The sequence below is a fragment of the Balaenoptera borealis genome (assembly GCF_965194805.1).
Source record: "Balaenoptera borealis genome assembly, chromosome: 8".
Lineage (NCBI taxonomy): Eukaryota > Metazoa > Chordata > Mammalia > Artiodactyla > Balaenopteridae > Balaenoptera > Balaenoptera borealis.
The window spans coordinates 99,533,136-99,555,997 of record NC_138865.1 but is presented as its reverse complement, the minus strand read 5'-3'; the positions used below and the strand labels follow the sequence as shown (position 1 = coordinate 99,555,997).

Below are 22,862 nucleotides of genomic sequence, written 5' to 3'. Positions count from 1 at the left end.
AACAAGGGCCCAGCTCTAACCCCAGAGGTCTCAGTTCCAGTGCATCTATAGATAGCAGACCAAATCTCAAATAAAAATAAACCCATTAGGGCAAGTTACGTACACCACATGAATTCATAAGGGACATCTGCCCTCAAGATAAAAATTCAAGAAAAAGTGGAAAAATCAGCTAGAGGGAAAACTGCAAAGAAGATTCTTTGCAGCAGCCATACTCCAGGTTCTAATTCCTAAGCAGAATTTGCAAGAGGTAAAAGATCAAGGCTTTATCAAAAGCTGCATCTTTGGAATTCCATCCTCCCCTCGAAGAGATATTTAAACTAAGAATGGTCTAGAAGTCTGGAAACTTGAAGTGAGAAGTGGCTAGCTCTCCTTTTACATTCTTTTCCATTATGATTTATCACAGGATATTGAATACAGTTCCTTGTGCTATACAGTAGGACCTTGTCGTTCATCTATTTTATACATAATAGTTTTGTATCTGCTAATCTTCAACTCCTAATTTGTCCCTCCGCTGCCCCCTTTCCTCTTTGGAAACCGTAAGTTTGTCTTCCACGTCTGAGTCTGTTTCTGTTTTGTAAATTAGTTCATTTGTATCATTTTTTTAGATATCATATGGTATTTGTCTTTCTCTGTCTCACTGACTTCATTTAGTAGGATGATCTCTAGGTCCATCCATCTTGCTGCAAATGGGATTATTTCATTCTTTTTTATGGCTGAAGCTCTCTTTCTAAATTTAACACCACCATTAAGACATGAGAGCTGTTCACTTGCTTAGTGTCTCCCTGGTTGCAACTTGAGCACAGACTATCCAGTGGCTGTGAGCAGGAGATCTGGATACTGGGCTGGGCTTAGCTGCATCCATTCATTTGCTTTGGCAAGTGGGTACCTCCTGCGTCTCAGGCACTGGGCTGGGCACTGTGACACGTGGGGAGAACCAGGCATGGAGCTGCCCTCTGGAAATTTACGGGAGTGGGAAAACAAGGCGTTTTTCGATCACAAATACATGTGAAGTTGCACCTGTAATAAGTGCTTGGGAAGAAAGGCACTGGGTCCTTTGACACCTTCTAACAGGGGAATGTGAGCTAGTCAGGGAGGTCAGGGGAGGCTTCTGTGAGGAAGTGACAGTTGGGCTGCCATCTGAAAGCTGAGGAGTTAACTAAGCCATGGTGGGGACAGAAGACTGTTCCAGGCTGGTGTGAAAGGCCCTGGGGTAGGGGCGAGAGAAGCAAGGGGACAAGACATGGCAAACAGCTTCGGTAGCTGGTGAAGGGTACCAGGACTGCCACCCCTAAGTATGCCCCTTTGGCATAGGACTATTTTGAGCTGAATGCAACTGTGAAGAAGTAGATGCAAGAAAAGCTCTCTGCCTTCCCCTTATTTGTCTAGAAGCATGACATAGATTCATAAAGGTGTTCCCCCTTCCTCTCTCTACCAGAAAGGACAGAAGGTAATCACCAGAGACAACTCCAGACCCTCATCAGCCCAGAGATGGCCCCAGGAGTCTACCTAACAATCCTCACTAAAACTAGCCTTATCTATCATTAGTCTCCCCATATATTTGCCTTCCCACAATCTGCCAACCCTAGAAGCTCAAAGTCCTTTTCCTTTGTCTTGTCACTTCTCTACAAAATTATTGTTCTTTGCTAAGATGCTACAGAAATTCAAGTTCTAACCACCCCTTTGAGGTACTCATAACTGAGTACTCCCGTGTGTATGCACGTGGAATGCATGCATTAAAAAACTTGTTTGTTTTGCTCTTGTTACTCTGTCTTTTCTCAGTCTAATTTGCAAGGCCCCAGCCAAGGAACCTAAGTTGGGTAGAGGAAAAAGGCCTGTTTTTCCCCTTCCCAACGTTGGGATGGAATAAAGTGGTCATGATGGAAAAGATGTCCGGAGAGGTGGATTGGCCAGACCATACAGGATTTGGGTCTTAATTTCAGGTGCCATTGAAAGGATAAATGCACGAAGGGTAGGAGTGGGGAATGACATACCATTTGCTTTGCCAGTCTCAGTTTTCTGTCCTGATAATGGCCTGCTTTCTGGCTAACGCCCAACAGAGCTAGGCGTCTGGTCAGGGAATGGAATCCCAGCAGTGGCCATGCTGCTCTGGGCTTCCTAGAGGCTGTGGTCCAAGGACTTTGGGATTTCAATTCAATAGCCCCATAAACCCAGTGAATTTGAAGCCAGGCCTGAAGTAATGTATTTACTGTTGAATGTCTGATCTTTTTTTCTTAACTTAATCTTTCTGATCCAGCCCTGGAGATAACACAAACAAAAAATACGTGATGCCAGTAACACCGGATGGCAAATTTACTCTCCGTTTGATCAAGTTTATACTCTAATACATAATAATAAATGTCTGTATTATTTCCAAACACACTGCATCTTCCTAACAGTTCAGTAAACATTGGCTAGATTACAGAAGTAAGCCTGATGCCTTTAGGCACTATCCTGTTAATAAGGATATTCCTGCTCTCAGATGGTGTCAGTTAGAGTTGAGGCTGAAAGTGCCGACATGGAGCAAACTGCACTGCAGAGGTAGAAAGAGTGTGGGGTTCAGCATCAAACAAAAGTCTTTTGGATCCTGGTTCTGCACCAGCTTGCTGGAGGACGAGCCAGTGGACCTCTCTGAGCCTTGGTTTCCTTATCTGAAAATGGGATATGGCCCTTAGAGTGCTGTTGTATCAAAGGAGATCCTGTATCTCACATGCAGAGGGGGTGCCCCGCACACAGGGACTGCCACGGTGGTAGGAAGGGTGGTAGCACGAGGAGTGACCTGGAGAAGACAGCCACAGCTCCCTGTGGGCCAGTGGCTCACCGGGCTGCCCAGTAAGTGGCTTGTACATTACATCCCAAAGGAAAGGGAACCATGAAAGGAAAATATTTCACACAGAGGACTTCCCAGCTTAACCTCTGCCTAAACCCTTTCATTCTCATCTTGAAATCATGCAAGTAGCTGCAGATGATTTCAGGCAGGCCTGCAGAAGCCAGCCATGTTCTCTCTCTGGGGAGGCCAGTGGGAATGATAACAGCAGCTGCCCGGGGTTTCATGTGGAGAGAGGCAGCAGCCGTTCACATCCAAAAGCGGCCAAGTGCAAGTGTGGCTGCCTCAGCCTGCCTTGCCCTGGCCCATAACCTTGAAAGGCACTGGTAGATTTTTCTACTCCCGATTTATCTTTCAATCAGGTCCAGAAAATGACAGTGAGAGACGATTCGCTCCAGCAAATATTCGAGATACAGTGAGACGGGGAGGAGACTCCATTTCTGCACAAAGAGCCTTGTCCCTTGGGGTGCTTAGGGAGTGGGGCGTCGGGTGCAGGACTGTGAACTTGCCGATAAGACTCCCAGGGGCAACCCTGCAACCTGCGTGCCTGGTTTTTACGATCTCTGCTTTAGCAAGGCGTGATCCCTAATTTGATAGGAAAGCCTGGAAAGCCACCTGGTCACATTAAGGACCTCAGCTGCAGGACAGAGGCTTGTAGGCTTTCAAAAGCTTCAACTCCTTTAAGATGTTCTTCATAACCTCTACTTCTATTTCTTCTATTCTAGATTTCGGGAAAAGGTCTGATAGAGCATCACTTCGACGTCAGGAGGCTTCATGACCTGGTTTCCGGACACAGTCTCCAGGCACTGGCCTCCCCAGAAGCTACCCTTGGCTCACTCAGCAGAGGCCTTCAGCCTCATGGAAAATTCTCAGACCAGAATCTTCAAGTCACCTGTGAGAATCCACTCCTTTTCTAGGCTGAGGAGGGCCTGGGCCAAACTCACATATTCTGGTTGAGTGTCCAGTATAAGAACATTGCAGGAATCCTTAGTTATTCAGAAGGATTTCTAAAAAAGCTCCTTGAGACAAATCCTAAAAACCATACCTCTTTTGCAAGAGTGCCCGGTGGCCTTCAAGGGGCCAGGGAGCGATGTGGGCTGTCTACATATCAGGGGCTAGGGAACATGGTCTTCTGCCTGTCGTTGGCACAAGGAGCTTCATATGTGGGACACAGGAAAAGAGTGAAAATTAAGGCCACCCATTTCCGATGGCCTTTCTCAGGCCGCCACCCCCGCCCATGTAAACAGAGGTCTTGAGGGGAATCACCCTATTATCTGAACCAAAACCTCAAGCCGGTTCTTATTTAATGATTCTGCAGAATCTTATGATAAGCTGCCTCAGTTTCCTCCTTGTGACTGAGAAGAGACAGATCCAGAGACAAACACAGGAGCAAGTGGACAATTATTGGCTTCCTTCCGGATGGGCAGTGGGCTGCCGCACGGCCTTGTCCACCACCGTCTCATCTTTCCAAAATAGCAGCAAGGCAACCTCTGCCTCCCTCTGGGCCCAATGATACCGAGCCCGCTCTTTCAAACTTCAGCTTGCGTCAAGGTCAAATGTCTAACCCTTCGAAAGTCAGATTTATAAAAGGCCTGAGGTTGTTGGCTGAAGGAAACTCAGTTCTTAGTACCTTTCTTGATAAAATGCTTAAGATAAAAAAAAAAAAAAAAAAAAAAGCGTGCTTTGTGTGTTATTTGGATGATTCTCAGCTACCATCCCCTCCCCCTCCACTCTTTTCCTCCAGCTGTCTGCTTTCAGAGCTAAATTATATGCCTCAGAGGCTACAGTCCTAGAAAAAAAAAGAGAAGGGAGAGGGGAAGGTGAAAGGTGTTTACAACTGGTTTTGCTCCTTCCCACAAGAAATGGAATTCAATTAAAAGCCCTCTCCATCACAAAAGTGCAAAATTACTATGCTTATCACTTGCCAAGTCAGAGCGGTTTCAGGGCAAACCTGATTTAGATGGGTAGCTCTAAGTGACAGGCCTATTTTACCATTTTTCATTTTTCAGATTTTGTTTTCTCGGGACTCCTGAACTGATTCATGCAAAGCAAATGAGATTTCATAATAGACTCTGGGACAATTCCACCCCCTGGGGGCAAACCTATTCATTAAATGTGGGGTGAGGTAATGCTGCCCATCTGCTAGGGAAAGCTGGGTGCCCTCTAAGCCACTAAAGGAAAAAGTGCTTCAAGCCCATCCTGGGGAAATGGAGGGGCTGAAGGCTTGTACCTTCTTAGGTTTCCTTCCTCAAGATAGTTGCTCGGGACTCTCAGAAAAACATCTCATTCATAGCTGCCTGGAAACTTGAGCCATTTTTCCCTGAAAGTCATTTCACTAGTTCAGGGGAAGTGGCTTTCCCTTATCCTGAAAACCAGATGTCAGGAGAAGGAAGAAATCCCAGAACAAAGCATATGGCAGAAAAAGCAGGAGGCTGATGGGAGCCGAAGGCTGTGAGGCAATTCCGGATCTAAAATGGTTTCTATTACTATATAAATGGATTCTGCAGGAAAAAACAAAACCATTTTATTTCTAAAACACTCTTTTTCTTCTTATACATTAGTGGAGAAATCTCAAGAATGAGTAAAATTTTCTTCACCATGGGGACAAAATTTGTTATTAGTTTTTGGTAGTGGTGATAAGGGGGTTGATTTTTAAATGCTGTCCCTGTCTTGCAATAGGAAACATTCTCTTTTCTTTCTTCCTTCCTCCCTCCCTCCCTTCCTTCCTTCCTCTCTTTTTTCTCTTTCTTCCTTTCCTTCTTCTTCTTTTTTTTTTTTAAAGAAGGTCTAATTCTTAAATGTCAAAAATTGGTTATGAAAGCAATAGCTCACTGAAAAACCTAACTGAAAAGTCTCCATTCTATGTCCAGAGCTGGGGTGGGGAGAATTGTTGGCACCTTTTCCATAGTGTATTTATATAGGAATTTATATTTGGCTGAAGTCTTGGAAAGCACAGAGGTGTGCAGCAGGTGAGGGGAATTGCTGGAAAGAGCTGGTGACTGTAGAGGGTCTAAGGTCACACTACTCTTGTTTTTTTTAATGAAAGTATAGTTGATTTACGATGTGTTAATTTCTGCTGTACAGCAAAGTGATTCAGATATACATATATATATACATTTTTCAAAATATTCTTTTTTTCTTTCTTAACTGAAGGTCTGGTTCTGCATCTGGACAGAAATTCAGCTTCCAATCTGAATTGTGATCTTCATTTCATCCCTGACAGTTTGCAAAAGTGCTTGGCTTGTGTGCCAGGAACTTGAGCTCTAGAACCATCTCTGCCGCTCACCTTCAGCAAGTCACTGACCTGCTCAGTTTTAAAAGGCAGTGCCTGCACGTAATAGGTACTCAATTAATTTTCTTTTTATAACAGCTTCATTGAGATAATTCACATACCATAAAATTCACTCTTTTAAAGTCTACAATTCAGGGGGCTTTAGTATATTCACAGACTTATGCAAGCATCACTACTACTCATTTTTTGATGAATGAATGAATCAGAAGTTTAAAGGTAACATGGCTTTAAGTGCCAGGCTGTATTCTGAGCACATTTGGTAAAATAATTTACCTAATCTCCCCAACCAATCTATGAAACTCGTCCTATTATGACCCCCACTTTAAAGTCAACTGAGATCTGTGCCCAGGCAGTCCAGCTGCAGAGCCAGCATTCTTAACCAGTTTGAAAATTCTGTGATTCTATTAAAAGAGCCTGACATAGTGAAGTTCTTCCTTTATTACATCATTAATGCTATAAATAAAAATAACAGCCTTTCTTTTCATGCCCATGACAAATTTGCTGTCCTGAACCAAAAAATGTCTCTTTCCCAGGAAGTAGCAGGAAGATGGCTAGACTGTAGACCCCTTGATACAGGGATGCATCTGACTCGTTTTGAGGTCCCTAGCACCGGGCACTTAGCGGAATCTCAGTAAATGACTGACAGATAGGTAAAGAACTGGGCCTGCCACGCATTATACATGGACCACCTAGAAATCTCCATTTAGACTAGCCTGAAGGAAGAGCCAGGTGCCTATGGCAGGATTAATAACTAGATCCAAATCACATCAGCCATCGCCAGCTGGTGCCAGAGTCCCTTGGACCTGAAATTTGCATTAATGCTGCAGGGATTTTTTGTTTTGTTTTTGTGGGGTTTTCGGAGCAGTAAGGATGAATCGGTCTGGATAAACCAAGGAGAAAACACATCACCCTTCATACACAGAAGAAGCAGCATGAAACCGCCCAGCCCTCTCCATTCTAATTGAAAATCAGATTTGAGCATGTGATTTCAGACTCACAGGCTCACTGATTTGTGGGGCTTGTTTGAATAATGTTGTACATTTAAGCTGGCTGGGGGGAGGGGAAGACTCAGAGATGTGCTAGTTCAGTGCCATGCCCAGCCCATGGTGGTCCTACTCCAGGAGCTCAATTCTCCTTCCTTCTAAGACTCTAACCTCCATCACTTTGCCATTGCTATGGCCAAATGTTGTGATTCAGCCTTAGGAAAAAAGCAAAAGTCCTGATGCCAGTAAACAGCACAAAATGGGGAGGGGGCAATGGAGGGGAGGAATTTCAGTAATACATTTCCATGTTTACAAAAAGGTTTTCTTCCCCCTCTCCCACTTGCTTTGCGAAGCTCCCCAAGAACAAAAGGCTATTCTTGTGGGTGACGGCTGGCCATATGTGATCTGCTTTCAGAGCTCAGGGTCCGTATGAAATCCCAGGGTTAAAAGGAAACTCAGCCGGAAGCCTGGGTGGCTGACGGGAGAGCTGACCCCTTTCTGTTTCTAAGGCAAGCCACCAACCCAAACACAGCAGCTGGAGTTAAAAGCAGCCCTCTCCGCAGGATTCTCCCCAATGACGGAACTCACAGCTAGCAAGATTGTGCAAAGAAAGACACTCAGCGTCCTCTAGGTCTGCAGTATTTACTAACTAGGTTTCCATCTGCATCATCTATTCAGGATGACCCACTCAGACAATGTCCCCCATTTACATGGTTTTCAGTGAGGTCTCCAGGAAAATTTTCTGAGGCTTCCTGACAGTCCCTTGCCCCTAGGCATAAGTTCCAGGGAAAAGGGGAGCTGCTACCTTACAATGATGCTTGGCACAAGAAGAAAAAAGCCAGCAGCCAGAACACAGACGATTCACTATTTCTGTTCTCGGAATTGTTACTTTCTGATTTCTCTTCTTTCCCATTGATTTTCACCAATCCAGATACCCACACATATGGTAGCGAAAAGTGTAATAGTCAGAAGTGAGGGTAACAATCAGCAGAAATCTTGGCCAGAAGTAGCTAAAGGATGTGGCCAGGCAAGATGTAAAACTGGTTACCCAAAAGGATTGAAAGGGAAGACCCAAACAGATATTTGTACATCAATGTTCATAGCAGCACTATTCAGAGTAGCCAAAAGGCAGAAAAATCCCAAGTGTCCATCAATGGGTGAATGGTGAAACAAAATGTGGTATACACACACACGAATATTATTCAGCCATGAAAAGTTATGAAATTCTAACACATGCTACAATATGGCAAATTTGAAAACATTATGCTATATGGAAGACGCCAGGCAAAAAAGAACAAATATTGTTTGATTCTGTTTGGGATGATGAAAAAGGTTTGGAAATAGATAGTGGCGATGGCTGCATAACATTGTGAGTGTACTTAATACTACTGAGTTTTGCACTTACAAGTGGTTTAAAATGATAAAATTTTATGTTTATATATTTTGCCACAATTAAAAAAAAAATTAGACAGTAAGACTCTCAGAAGCTGAGATTCTGTCTTAGCCATCTTTGTATCTCCAGCACCTAGTACACTCCAGATCAGAGGGGGCAACTTCACAGACATCTGCCAAACTGACCACTTACGCAGTAGAATGGTTGTTAAGTTAATGCCATATCAGTTTACAACGCACACCCCACCAGGCATCCGATGCCTCAGAATCCAAACCAAATCTGAGTTATCATTCCAAGAATTCACAAAATGATCTCATCTGCAGAAGTAAAAATTCATCCAGCTTTATTTCTCCAAAAGGTTTATGTCCATGTAGATTTTATATAGAGTCACATAGATTTTATTTCTTGTGCTACAGGAGCTGAACACTGGCATTATAACCTAGGTCATTAACAACAACATTAAAATGGCCCCAGACACACATCTATTTGGCACAAGAAGATAGAGACATCTCTCGATAAGACTTCAAAGTCATTACTACTTTATAGAAAATGTACAGATTCGGAAGGGGTCTTTGGAGTAATTTTCTCCACAACTCTCAACTAAAGCATAAGGATTAAATTTATTCAACACATTTAGTGAGCACCTAATCTATGCTAGGTGCCCACCATTCCGGGTTGTGGTGTTCAGTGGATTTCTCAGATTCTAAATCTGTGAAAATCTATCCGAACAGCTTGTTCATTTCTATATCATTCCTAACCAGAAGACATATTACTTTAATAAAAAGTTCTGCTCACCAATTCCAATGTGTGTGTGTTTGGTGGGAGTAGGGAGGTCCCTCCACACACCACCCCCAGCCCCCCCGGGCCACACACACACCAACAAGCAGTTCTCGGACACCAGCTGGAAATCCTGCAATTCAACTCAGTTCTGACACTATCTACCAGGAGACAGCATCAGATCCCACAGGTTAAAGACTCAGTCCTACAAGACTGCCCTTGCCCCATTTCAGATGCCAATTGCAAGCCCAGGTTGTTATCTGTGTTTTTGACCAATCAGCTACAGATCGGAGGTTCCCATGACCCCTGCCTTGGGCTCCATTAACTTGCCAAAGCAGCTCACAGAACTCAGGAAACCTGTTTACTCAGTAGATTACTGGTTTATTATAAAAGGATATAACTCAGGAACAGGCAGATGGAAGGGAGGCAGAGGGCAAGGTATGGGGAAAAAGCATGGCGCTTCCATGCGCTCTCCGAGTGAGCTACTCCCCCTAAATCTCCACGTGTTCACCAACCCAGAAACTCTGTGAACTCTGTCTTTTTGGTTATTTATGGAGGCTTCATTACATACAAGTGTTGTCTTGATTTGTCTGACCCTCGATTCTCCTTAAAGAACTATTCCTTCTGCCACTACCTCCTTCTGCCCTATGGTCCAGGGGAGCTGATACCCCTTCAGTTCCAAGAGTGAGCATGTGACCCAAGCCCGGCCAATCAGAACACTGCACCTTCCCCACCATGCTCTCTCTCTCTCTCTGGAGCCATGATGGGTAAGAGAACCAATCACAGCCAATGAGACTCCATTCTGAGACTTCGGTTGGAACTGAAAGGAACTGAGAAAATGGGATAAAAGCCTAGAGCTGCTGTCATCTTGATACCGTAAGGAAAAGAGCCTACCAAGAATAGAGCCAACGCAGAGGAAAGCACAGCTGAATGGGGATGGAGGGACATTGATGATGTCATCTGAACCCCTGGATTCCACCATGCCTGAAACCCATCCTTGTACTTTTCAGTGATCTGAGCTTTTAATCCCCTTCAGTTTAAGCTATGCAGTCCTTTGCTTCTAGCAGCATTTCACTTCCCTTAAAAATCGCACAGAACTCAATTTACATTAAAAAAAACCTAAACTGCAAAAACATCAACTTTTTTCATTTTTAGTGTATTACTTTTACTAATTACAGTGCTGATTATAAATTTCTTCAGTTATTTTTAATATATCGTGCAATACCTTATGCCATTCTAATCCACTCATTATAATAGGAAGAAACAACTAATCAGATAGTGCAATTTTCCTATTTATAACTCTTTGAGGAAAGAATCAGCAAATAAGACCTTGCTTCTAACATCTCACTCAATCCTAAGCCTGGAAAGTGTCAGACACTGCTGTGTTATTCGTCACAAAATGGTTTGGCTCCATCTTCAGAAGTAAGAGTAAACTCAATACCAAAACATGCAAATAGAAATTCGAAACAAAATATACTGAGATAGTTGAACTGTTCTGTACCTTGCCTGCAACTGTATGCATCTGTCCAAATTCACAGAATTATATAGCAAAAAGAGTTTTACTGTGCGTAAATAAATCTTAAATGATATATATCAATATATCTCAACAACACAAAACTGTCTGGGATCAGAAAAGCAACAAAGATCATACACATTACTTTATAAATCAGCACACACAAATTTGAAAGAGTTCTGAAAATGAAGTCACCTCTCGAGTTAAGAGTATGTTTCTTAACAGTCTGTATTGATCACAGACAATACCTGATCTTTGTGAACTTGAAAAAGTTCAAGTGTGTAATCCACACTTCTTTTCTCTACTTCACTCTCGCTAGAGGTAATATAGACTATCTCCCTCCACTCTTTGACTTGGGCTAGGAGAAGCACACAAATACGAAAACTGCCCCCCAAGCCCTGCTGGGGACAGGATGCCGGGCCAGAAGTGGGTCAGGAGTTCCTATAATAGTTTTCAAACCCTAAGAAGGATATTCTTTAGCTCGACCCCCATGTCGACCTACCTTGCCAACAGGTTCAAGGTCAGTGGCAAACAATTTGATCAGATTTGAAATCAGGACCTGTATAGCTTTCATGTATTTGCAGTTCATGGGCTGTATGCCTAGCTTTCTGACAATGCATCCACAATCATTACTAACTAGTTTAGAAATAATTATAGCATTAAATCACCAGGTAAAAAGCCCAGAGAACATTCCCATTTAAGCTGTGCCTCCCTGAGAAGAAAAGTGCTATATAAATGGAAGGTCCTAAGGTATTATGGTAATTACTAGGGAAAGAGAAATAATTTACAGCAAAATTGGAACTTGACACCGAAGAGCATTTTTGCAGACTTAGAGCTGTTCTGCTTTGGCTTTTTTACAGAAAAGTCACCCAGAGAAACACACCTTTAGCTATTTAGAACTTTCCAGTGTCTAAAACAACAGGGATGTGCTTTTTCTTTCTGGACAACTACAGTGCCTTGAGTTCACAAAGGTAAAATTTCCTAAAGAATAACAGGAAAAGTCCATTCATGAGTTTGAGGCACTAAAGGTGCACTAAAGTTCCCTGGGCGGCACCCGGCAGTACTCCAGAGTAAAAGGAAGCAACCCAGGAGACCTACCGTAAAGAGAGAGAAGAACATCCACGTGGCAATCATGACCTTGACTCTCCCTCAGTCACAACCTGATCTTGGGAAGCAGCTGCTCCTAAAGCTTCGCCCGGGTTTCCCTGTCCTCGGTCAGATGTCCGACGTAAGGACACAGCCCTCTGCCAGGTCACCACGTTTCAGGTGAAGCGGGACGGAGCTGGCATCTTGTGCACACACGTACCTGGTGGACACTGCCCCAGACGAAGCACACACACTGCAATGTGAACCCGCCCGACTTCTCCGATTCAAAGGTACAGTTTGGAACCATGTTAGAGCCTTCAAGGGCAAATGAAACAGGAGTCGAGTGTATTTATTTGTACACAGTTACTAATTATCGGATTACATTTTATCAGATCAATTATGATTCGACAAATGCTAGCTGTGAGTTGAATTCAAAGGTAATGGGATAACAGGAGCCCTGGGGAGGCAGTGGGCAGTTCCTGTTTTGTTTTTTAAAGTTCTGATGACTTATTTTATAATAAACACCAGAAAGTGACCTTCAAGACGCTTTCCCTCCTGCAAAACCACTGGCTCTCCACAGTAAGGAGAGTCACTGGACACTGTGTTTACAGTAAAGACAAGTAACTCTATTGGTTCAGACAAAGGCACCTTTACAAAGAGAGGAAGAAAACCTGTTTAGCAAAGAGGCAGGTGCAAAAAGGGACAAGCCCTTCATGAAAAGTGATACGAAATGAAGTCAAGACACAGACGCTCCTGTTAATGGAAAAGGATTATAATTCTAGCCTCCTAAGGCACAGAGTCAAAATCCTACTTTTACCGAGAACTGTTATTGGGTTGGTCAAAAAGTTCGTTCGGTTTTAAATAAAAATAAAAGACACATTTTTCATTTTCAACAAGAATTTTATTGAACAATGTATTCACTAACTGAACAAACTTTTTGGCCAACCCAATATTAAGGAGAATTAAAACAAACAAAACAAACAAAAAAACTGTTGTTCTGTTTTTAAGAGATTTGGGGGAAAGACACAGGAAGCTATGTTCTTGGCCTCAGTTAGGATGGCTGGCTCCCTCCTTCTAAGGCCGAGGGGCAGCGCCATGACCTCACCCACTGGCCACTGGAGTCAACCAGTATATCTCTCCAAGTCATGACTTACTGGATCCATGCTGTATTCTTCAATACTGTAGAGGTCTTTTCTCAAGTGGTTTTTACATGCGTTATATCATCTCTGGAGATCATTTTCATTCTACTTTTAAAAATTCTATCAGACAAATCTAGTCTTGACTTCAGCCCCAATTTCAGCATGTGAAATTAAAAGAGGCAGTTCTTTGGAACAGATACACCTGCTCTTCTGCAATCTCATTTTCCCTTCTCCCCCGCTTTTCCCATCAGCCTAACCAATGCCCTCTCTCTGCCACTGCTCACAACACTCTGACCACAATGGCCCCTCCAACCCCAGTCTGTTCCTGCCCCATGGCCTTTGCTCCTGCTGTTCCCTCTCCCCTGAATGTTTTTTCTCTAGCTCAGCTCTGCCCAATAGAATGCTTCTGCGGTGATGGAAATGTGCTATATCCGCACTGTCCAACATGGTAGCCACCAGCCATACGCTGGCTACTGACTACTTGAAATGTGGCCGGTGTGATTGAGAAACTGATTTTCTAATGTCATTTCATTAATTTAAATGCCAATTTAAATAGCTACAGGTGGCCAGTGGCCACCACATGAGACAGTGCCGCTACAGCTCTCCATTTGAGCAGCTTCTTTTCCGGATTCAGACCTCAGCCCAAAGGCTGAGGGGCCCTCCCCTGATCCCCACATCTAAGTAGCCTCCTCACCCCACACTCCCTTTTCTTCTTCTCTTCTCAGCACTTACCACCACCTGAAATGACTCTGCCTGTGTTTGCTTTGTATTGTTTGCGTCCCTCCTTTAGAAGCTCCTCTCATGGAGGGGAAGAGTCACTTCTGAAGAAATGGCTGCAACCCTGAGGACCCACACAATTAGTGCCAGGCCCCATGGGAATGAGCTGTGTCAGGTACTGGACACAGGGCAGTGATCAAGACAGACAGGATACCCCACCCCGTGGGTGCTCACCTCCTCTGGAAGAGATGGACACATCAGCACTACTAAGATGATGCATTACTTCTGAGACTCTGTGAGGGGGATTGTACCTGTGCTATGAAAGCACAAAAGGGGACACTTCACTCAGCATGGGGTAGTCAGGGAAAGCTTCCCGGAGGAAGAGCTGATTAACCTACATCTTGAAGGGGGATAGAGTTAGGGTTGCCATAGTGGTATGCGTTGGGGGTTAGAAGTGCCAAGTTGCCAGGGAATGGCTATTCCTGGCAGGAAGGATAGCAAGAGCAAAGATACTTAGGCATGAAATGGCAAACTATTCACAGAGAACTGCCAGTACTTTGGTTTTACTGGTGTGTAAAGGGTGAGGTCTGGAGTGGCAAGAAATAAGCCTAGAGGAATGGGTGCAGGGTGAAATCATAGCTCATACAGGCCTTGAATGCCAAGGATTGGGGATTATATTCTTAGGGCAATGGGCAAGAGGCTTTAAGAAGAAGGATGACATGACTATTTGCTCTTTAATGATCTTCATGATCCTAGAGATGTATTGGTGGTGAAGGAATTGGAAAGGAGCGTAACACTTGAGACAATTATACTATGTAGAACAGGGATGGAAAATACTGCCAGTGTGTCCAGAAGCCTGATGGTGTCAAGTGGGCTAGAAGTGATATGGCTGCCAAGACAGGCTGATGCAGTCACATCCTTTGGACTGATTTTACAATCTAATGCATGTGTGCACACATATACACACACCTGTGGGGTCATGAGCCCAATGCCCATGATCCAACAGTGATAATCCACCACAGCAAGAAATGCCATCTTGGAAGGTCAGGAAATGGTGGCCAAGTCACTCTCTGTAGCTTTTCAAGGGACTATCTCTAAGTGGGACTGGTCAAGCATGCTTGCTTCAGATGCAAATCCATCTATTTAGATAAATAAATCCATTTAGGTTTAAGGATTTATCTTATTTAGAGCCGACTGGTATGCTAGGTGCTCTTCCAAACATGATCTCCTTCAATAATCACAATAATAAACCATCTCTTAACAAGATTAAAGATCCTTTATACTGCCCACACAGCTGTAGTTTTCCTTTTTGATATTTTAAATTACTTTTAATCTTCATTAGATAAAAATGCACAGAGCATGCACATGGTTTTTAAAATCAAATGGCAATAGAAGGGTTAAAGTGTCAAAACTATTGTCCCACTTCCTCCCATTCCTTAGCCTCACACCACTTTCAACTCTTTATAGTTATTTCTTATGTTACCTGCCAAACTTCTTTTTTTTTAAAAAGCCAAACTTTTAAATAAGATGTTTGTCATGTTGCTTTTTATTTTTCAGTTTTAAATATTATCCATTGACTCCCCCTGTGCTTGTTCTCCCGATATTTTTATGTACTTCACAAATCTTGTTTTTTTTATATTTATTTATTTATTTATTTATTTTTGGCTGCATCGGGTCTTAGTTGTGGCACGCGGGATCTTTTCGTTGCAGCGCGCAGGCTCTTTGTCACGGTGCACGGGCTCCAGAGCGCGTGGGCTCAGTAGTTGCGGCGCTTGGGCTTAGTTGCCCTGCAGCATGTGGGATCTTAGTTTCCTGACCAGGGATCGAACCTGAGTCCTCTGCATTGGAAAGTGGACTCTTAACCACTGGACCACCAGGGAGTCCCTGTACTTCACAAATTTTGGTTAATTCTTCAGTCTTCACATTATTAGGATCATGTAAATTTTGTATACTGCTGACCTAAGAAGTATATTATAATTATATTTTCTTGTCTAATTTTATGGTTTTTTTCTCTAGAGTTAAGAAGTACCTCATTTTCCCCAATTCTTAGTTTTCTATGTTTATTACTAACTCTTCCCACAATTCTAGAAGGTCTGTAAAACCTCCCGATAGCATTTTCTAAATAGTTGAGTTGATCAGAAAATTTATCAGCTCTGCTGTGTCCCACAGCCGTTTGTCCTCCTGCCCCTGTCTTGCCTGGTTGATCACTAGACTTCACTTTGTGGGATCCCTTGTTTTCTGCATGCTGTCCACTTTTTTTATTTGCTCTCTCATTTTGCTGGAGCATATCCTCCAGTATCTTTCTTTTTCCTTTCCTCACATCTGCTTTAATTTTAATTACTATTTTATGAAGGTTATACAGGCACATAATTTAAAGTGCCTAAGAGTTCTATGGATTTTGTAGAACACAATCCCTTAACTCCATCCCCTCACTCCCCACCCCTCCAATTCTTCCTCCCAAGAAGAAAGTACTTTAACCTCTTTTAGGTAATTTTTAGTAACAATTTTATATTGTTTCTTTGCGATTTCTCAGTTGTTGGCACTATTTTTTGACTTCCCAATATGGAAAATGAGGATTTCATGATCTTTTCTATCTATGTCCTCACCACACAATTGCCCCTATCCTCACAATTATACTAAAACTTTTAAAGATCAGTATTATTATGATTACATAACACTACTTCCAGGTGAGCCATGAGCCATTTGGTAAACTATGATGATTTTTCCGAATATCTTCCTGTTTTCTCCAGTACTTTGCCCCCTTTACTCAGTATTTTATATATTTCTCACTAATTCAAGCCCTAAATTTTAACCATATCTTTAAATCTCTTCTCATGACACTGAAATGCATCAAATATCCTATTAATTCCACCTTGGGAAAGAAATCACTTCCTGAGCCTTCTGACACACTTTGGGAGCAGAGCTGGGATTTCCCACTGTCAGCACCTGGAAACTTCCTTTGCCTCTTCCATGCTGGATCTCCTATTTCCTGTATCACTTGTAGTTTTCTCTCCTGGTTTACTCTCTCATTTCAGTGAACAACCTCCCTCCAGTTGCTTCCTGAAAAACTTGTATGTCTGAAAATGTCATTGTTCTACCCTCATACTTGATTAAGAGTTTGGCTGGATAGAAAGTTCTAGCTTTAAAATCATTTTCCTCCAGACTACTGAGGGCATTGCTCGACTGCCTTCTAACTGCCAGTGTTGCTGTTGAGATGCCAAGACCCATTTTGATTCCTGATCTTTGCCTGTGATAAACTTTTTTTTTTTTTTTTAACCCCTGGAAGCTTATAGGATCTTCTCTTTGCCACCAATGAATTTTTAAAAAAATAACATCTTTATTGGGATACAATTTGCATACCATACAATTCAGCCATTTACAGAGTTGTACAATCACCATCATAATCAATTTCAGAATATTCTCATCACCCCCAAAACAAATGCATACTCATTAGCAGTCACTTTCCATTCCTCCCTTCTCTCTTCCTCCTCTCCCCTCCAGACCTAGACAACCAGTATGCCACCAATGAAATTTTAAAATAAAACTGGAAGACAGAAAGCAGACACATAAGTAGTGAAAAAAACAAACAAAAAACACAAAACTCTTAGGACCTGAAAAAACAGGATCCTAAGCTGTCACTGGGGAAGGCTGAGAGCCAACTGATTCATATGAAAGACCGCAAAGGACTCAGGAATGTTTAGACCATCTTGAAACAGATCAGTCCTCCTTACTTTAACCATACATCTCCTTCAACTTTGTGCCAAAAATTTTATTCCTATCATCTCCTTTCCTGTTGTCCTTGTGCTTGCGGATTTATGCCTCTAAGAAAACTCCCTTAAGTGAAAGAAGCCAGCCACCAAAGGACAAATACCTATGATTCCACTTACACGAGGGACTTGGAGTAGTCAAATCTACAGACAGAAAGGAGATGGTGGTTGCCAGGGGCTGGAGGAAGGGAGGAATGGGGAATCGGTATTTAATGGGTAGAGAGCTTCACTTTGAAGAGATGAAAAAGTTCTAGAGAAGGACAGTAGTGATGGTTGTATAACAATGAGAACGTACTTACTACTAAACTGTACACTTCAAAATGGTTAAAATGGTAAATTTGATGTTACACACATTTTACCACAATAAAGCAAAAACCCAATAAAACCTCCCTTTAAACCTCACTTTAATGAGGTTTTGTTTGGCTGGGAGCAAAAGAAGATGCATGTGTTCAATTCACTCTCTTTACACAGAAGTCTTCTGCAGATAAGATTTTTTTTTTTTTCTTTAATTCCATTCTTTAGGCCAGATCAATAGTTCTAAACCTTAGGATAACAGGACTTATTGTAAGGGCTACAGACACAAAACCATGTGTTTCTTCTATAGATTGTACTTCATGGGCGATTCCAGGGGTGACTTTTATTTGCCACACCAAGCCTCACCCTTTAGAGTCTGACCCTCCCATATTACCTTGGGCTGTATTAACAAAAGTGTAAAACTAAGAGCCAGAGAAGTGACCTTCTGGACTAGAACACAGGTTCCTTTCTTGACTCCACATATTAAGAAGGTTGAGGTTGGTGGTAAAGGACTTTAACTATCAAATGAGATACAGGTGGAAGAATGGGGGCATGATGGGGAAGGCTGGGTGGGGTGGGGGCATGGTGTGAGTGTGAAAACATGTCTTCAAATCTCTAATATCTGAACGGCACAGGCTTGGTGAAACTCCCAACAAAGATGAAGCACAGGAAGAGAAGCCAACGTGAGATTCCAGTTCGTATACGGGAGAATTTTCTGGCACCTGGGCACTGTCCAAATACAGTCTGGAGTGTCACTGGAAAATCAGGCTCCAGTTGTTGGCAGAAAGACCACTTGGGATGGGGATGCTGGGGCTGGACTAGCTGACCTTTAGGAGCCCTTTCAGTCCTGGGATTGTCTGTGAAAATGCTCATGTCCACAGAACATAAGCCCAAACAGTAAACAAAATGCTGTGTCCCACCAAGGCAGGTGGTAAGTGTGGTGTGCCCTATTTTCAGAACATAATCCCCCAAGAAAAATAGGTTCCTAAGAAAAGGAATACACGATTACAGGCGACATACAAGCCACAATTCTAGTCCCCCCCTGCCTTTCCAAAATTTCTCTTTTTAATGATGTGAATTTCCAAACGCAAACGACAGTAATTCTCCACGAAATGCTCTGGTGCAAGTTGTAAATTTTTCCCCCTGGAAAAAAATATCATTGGCTTCATTACTTTTCATCAAGAGGAAAACCTTCAACTTGAGCTAGTTTGGTTGACGTTCCAAAACAGACATCTTCAAGAAGGCTTTGGAAAATTAAGCAAATAGAGTGTCAGAAGAATCACCTTCTCTTATTTATTAAAAGGTACATAGTCTTTCTGCAGCACTCCCAAAGCAATTTCTGCAATGTTACCAGGTTGAAGCAGTACTTCTTTCTACTTACTGCATTCACTTTATTTTTTATTTATTTTTAAATTTTTGTCCTTTTTTAAAATTGAAGTACAGTTGATTTACAATGTGGTGTTAGGGGAATTCCCTGGCAGTCCAGAGGTTAGGACCCCGCACTTTCACTCCAATGTCGTGTTAGTTTCAGGTATACAGCACAGTGATTCAGTGATATATATAAATATAAAACTTTTCAGATTCTTTTCCCTTATAGGTTATTATAAAATATTGAGTATAGTTCCTTGTGCTATACAGTAGGTTGCATTCACTTTATTTATTTTTTAAAATATTTATTTATTTATTTATTTGGCTGTGCCGGGTCTTAGCTGCTGACAGGCAGGATTTTTTTTTTTTTTTTAGGGATTAAACCCAAGCCCCCTGCGGTGGAAGCATGGAATCTTAGCCACTGGACCACCAGGAAAGTCCCGCTTGCATTCACTTTAAATATGTACCTTTCATTCCATCTCTGGAATGATACAAAATACTTTTAACACAAACCACAGATTCTTGAACTTTCTGTTTATTGGTTTCCTGAGCTCAAAACACTTTAAATATTCAGCTTATCCAATTCTTTCTAAATTACCAGTGGGCACAGCTTTTATAGACGGAGGGATCAGAAAAACGACCAGGGATGACGGTGCTCTAAGTACACGCTCCCCATGTCTAATCATAACCACTATGTGTGGTAAGCAGACAGGCTGCACTGTGCTTCCCCCCATCTCTTACCCTAGCTGACATCACACCTCAAAGGTTTTGACTATCTAGAACTGTCAATATTCTCGGCAACTTCTATTGAATCTTCTCCTAGTGGCATAAAACACAGGGTTGAAAACGGATGGAATATATGACTTTTTTCTTCCCTCCCAAGTATCTTTCTTTTAGAAAAACAGAAGACACTGAAGACCTTGCCTGCCAGTTTGCCAGTGACTACCATTGGTCTCCTTTCTGGGATGCAGCCTTCAAATTACCTTCAAATCCCTCCTGGGATACAGCAGGTTAACAGTAGTGATGAATTACATGCTTATATCCCCACGGTTACCTAGCACAGTGCCTTGCACGTGGTAGCCGCCAGAATGTTAGGTTCACAAAACTGAATGATGAAGAGAGGGAGAAGAAAGATACTTTTTTGAGACAGGGAACCTCAACCTTCCAACCCAAGTCTCTCTCTCTCCCAGCTGGCAGCAAGTACAGAGAGACAAATGCGCAGTGCAAGGCTGTGCTTCCCCTGGAATGGAACTGGGCGGTGCTGCCTCTTTCACCGGCTGGATCACAATGACTGTATCGAAGTCTTTTCCATACGATTCTTTGTGGAAAAACCAAGGGAAACCGATGACTAACCTAATATCTCGGCTTGAAGATTAAAATAAGCTACATACGGGAATTCCCTGGCGGTCCAGTGGTTAAGACTCCGCGCTCCCACTGCAGTGCGGCACGGGTTCCATCCCTGGTCGGGGAACTAAGATCCCGCAAGTCACGCGGCACAGCCAAAAAAAAAAAAGCTACATGTTTTCACTCCCTGCTGTACAACAGAAAGGTATATTTGCTGCCTTTCAGATGAAAGGTTGACCACAGCCAAGAGATTCTGAGGGACTTCATCAAATTCTACAAATGGGAAATAATAGTTCTTGGCAGATTGATACAGAATAATCATTGAAGGCAACAAAGTACTGATCTGAAAAGAAAACATCTTTATTCAGCCAAGGCTGGACTGCCCAAGGCAATATTTCAAATTAACTACACAAATTTCCTAAAATTAGTTGTCATATGGGGTTGCTCTCATGGTTGAAGTACAACTAAATGTATTTTGGCCTGAGGGTCAAGAGGCCACCACTGCCATTTCCCACACCACGAGAAATATTCTTGGAGCAAAACCCCATGCGTATCCACAGGCTGGCTCTTATCTAGGTTACAAAGAGTAGTTGTTTAATTTGAAAAAACAAATGTGTCCTCAGCCCTTATTTTTTAAATTATTTGAGTCAACAGTAGTCTAAGAGTACAAATGAGATAGATATCTTTCTAATTAAAACAAAAACTGTCTAAATCCCCAAAGAGAGTTTTTATTAAAAATCACCCTCACTGCAAGAGAATGAAAATCAAATAAACTGATATATAATAAACACTAAGAATATCTGAAAAACTTTTTTTCATATACATTTGGAGATAAGAGCTCTTTTCCCAATGTGCTTTTAATGTCATTTCAGAATGACATGCTACCAAAACAAAACGAAGTTGAAAATTCAAAGATGCTAAATAAACCACAATCTTTTTTAAAATATAGGAATATATAACTTTAGAAAAATTCTCCATAGGAAAATACAGACTGATAGAAGAAATTCTCATGTATTTGCAAGCAGTGACCAAGTACCTACTAAGTGCCAGGCCTAAGCTACTGGCGCATTTATCACTATGTCTAAGGATTCAAAAGAAGGTTCTTGAGTGGCCCACATAATGAAATGCACATGCTCCCCCACCAGAAGTGCACCAACTGTCTAAATCAGGGTTTGATAAAAAACAGCCCATGTAGGAGCCAAATTTGGTTGCCACAGTTTCTTGTAAATACGGTTTTAGTGGAACACACCCACGCCCACTTATTTACATATTGTCTAAGGCAGTTTTCAAGTTCCAAAGGCAGAGCAGAGTAATTGCAACATGCACCATGCCGCCGGCAGAGCCTGAAATATTTACTGCCTGCTCTTTACCGAAATGTTTGCTGATGCCTGGTCTATATCAAGACATATCCTGGGGTTTATTTAACATTTGCCCAGATAGCTTTGGACTTCCAGGTACAGAGTTATGAAAGAGGCAGCGGATCTCAGGAACAAGAGCCCTGACCTATGAGTCAGAGAACAGGGATGAACACCCGGCCTCGCCGTGTACTGGCCACACAGCCTCGGCAGCTCACAGCTCCTCTCTGAACCTGGGTTTCCCATCTGTCAAAGGGAAGAACTAACACCTGCCGTATCAACCTGACAAGATGCAAAAGTGATTTTGCCACTGCAAAGCACAACCTCAAAGTGACTGGACGGTCACTATGATCATGAAAGCTCACGCTGAATTTGGGTTTAGAATGTGCCACGTTAGGACTTTCTATGTGTTATCTCACCTAGTCCTCACAACTACCCTATTAGATGGGTACCATTATGATCCCCCTTTTACAGATAAAGGAACCAAGGCTCAGAGAGGTTAAGGGATTTGCCCATTGTCACACAGCAAGTAAGTGGTAAGCTGAGACTCAAACCCAAGAGTCAGACTCCAGAGCTTATGCTGTTAACTACCAAGAGCACTGATTCCCCAAACTCTGACTCACTGAGAGCTCTCCACCAAGTCTATTCACTTCATTGCACAAAGGCCTACTAGTATCGTTTCTGAGACAAGTGCTGTGCTTGGGCCTGGCACTGGAGGGGTACAGTCTGTGTGACAGCCTCACTCACGTGCTAGATGTTAAAAATTGCCCATAAAATAAACATTAAAGCTTTACCTATATGGGTAGTAAAAGGAAGCCCCAAACAAAGATACAGTAATCTTATCTCGATGGGTGCCAGGATCAATTTCAAATGAATAAACAACCCAGAACAATTGGCTTGCCTACACAACTCTGAGGCCGCTTTGGCAACTCTGTCTTCTCTACACTTCTAAACATGAAGTGTGCATAATTTGGGACCCTGCATTTTTACTTAACACGGCACATCTAACA

The 22,862-nt window shown here is 42.5% G+C and overlaps 1 protein-coding gene across 9 annotated transcripts in view; it reads right to left on the bottom strand.

Moving 5' to 3' along the window:
- The window catches only part of PALM2AKAP2 (PALM2 and AKAP2 fusion), a 508,788-nt gene that overhangs the window by 59,676 nt on the left and 426,250 nt on the right, over window positions 1-22,862 (bottom strand). The window lies entirely within an intron of this gene.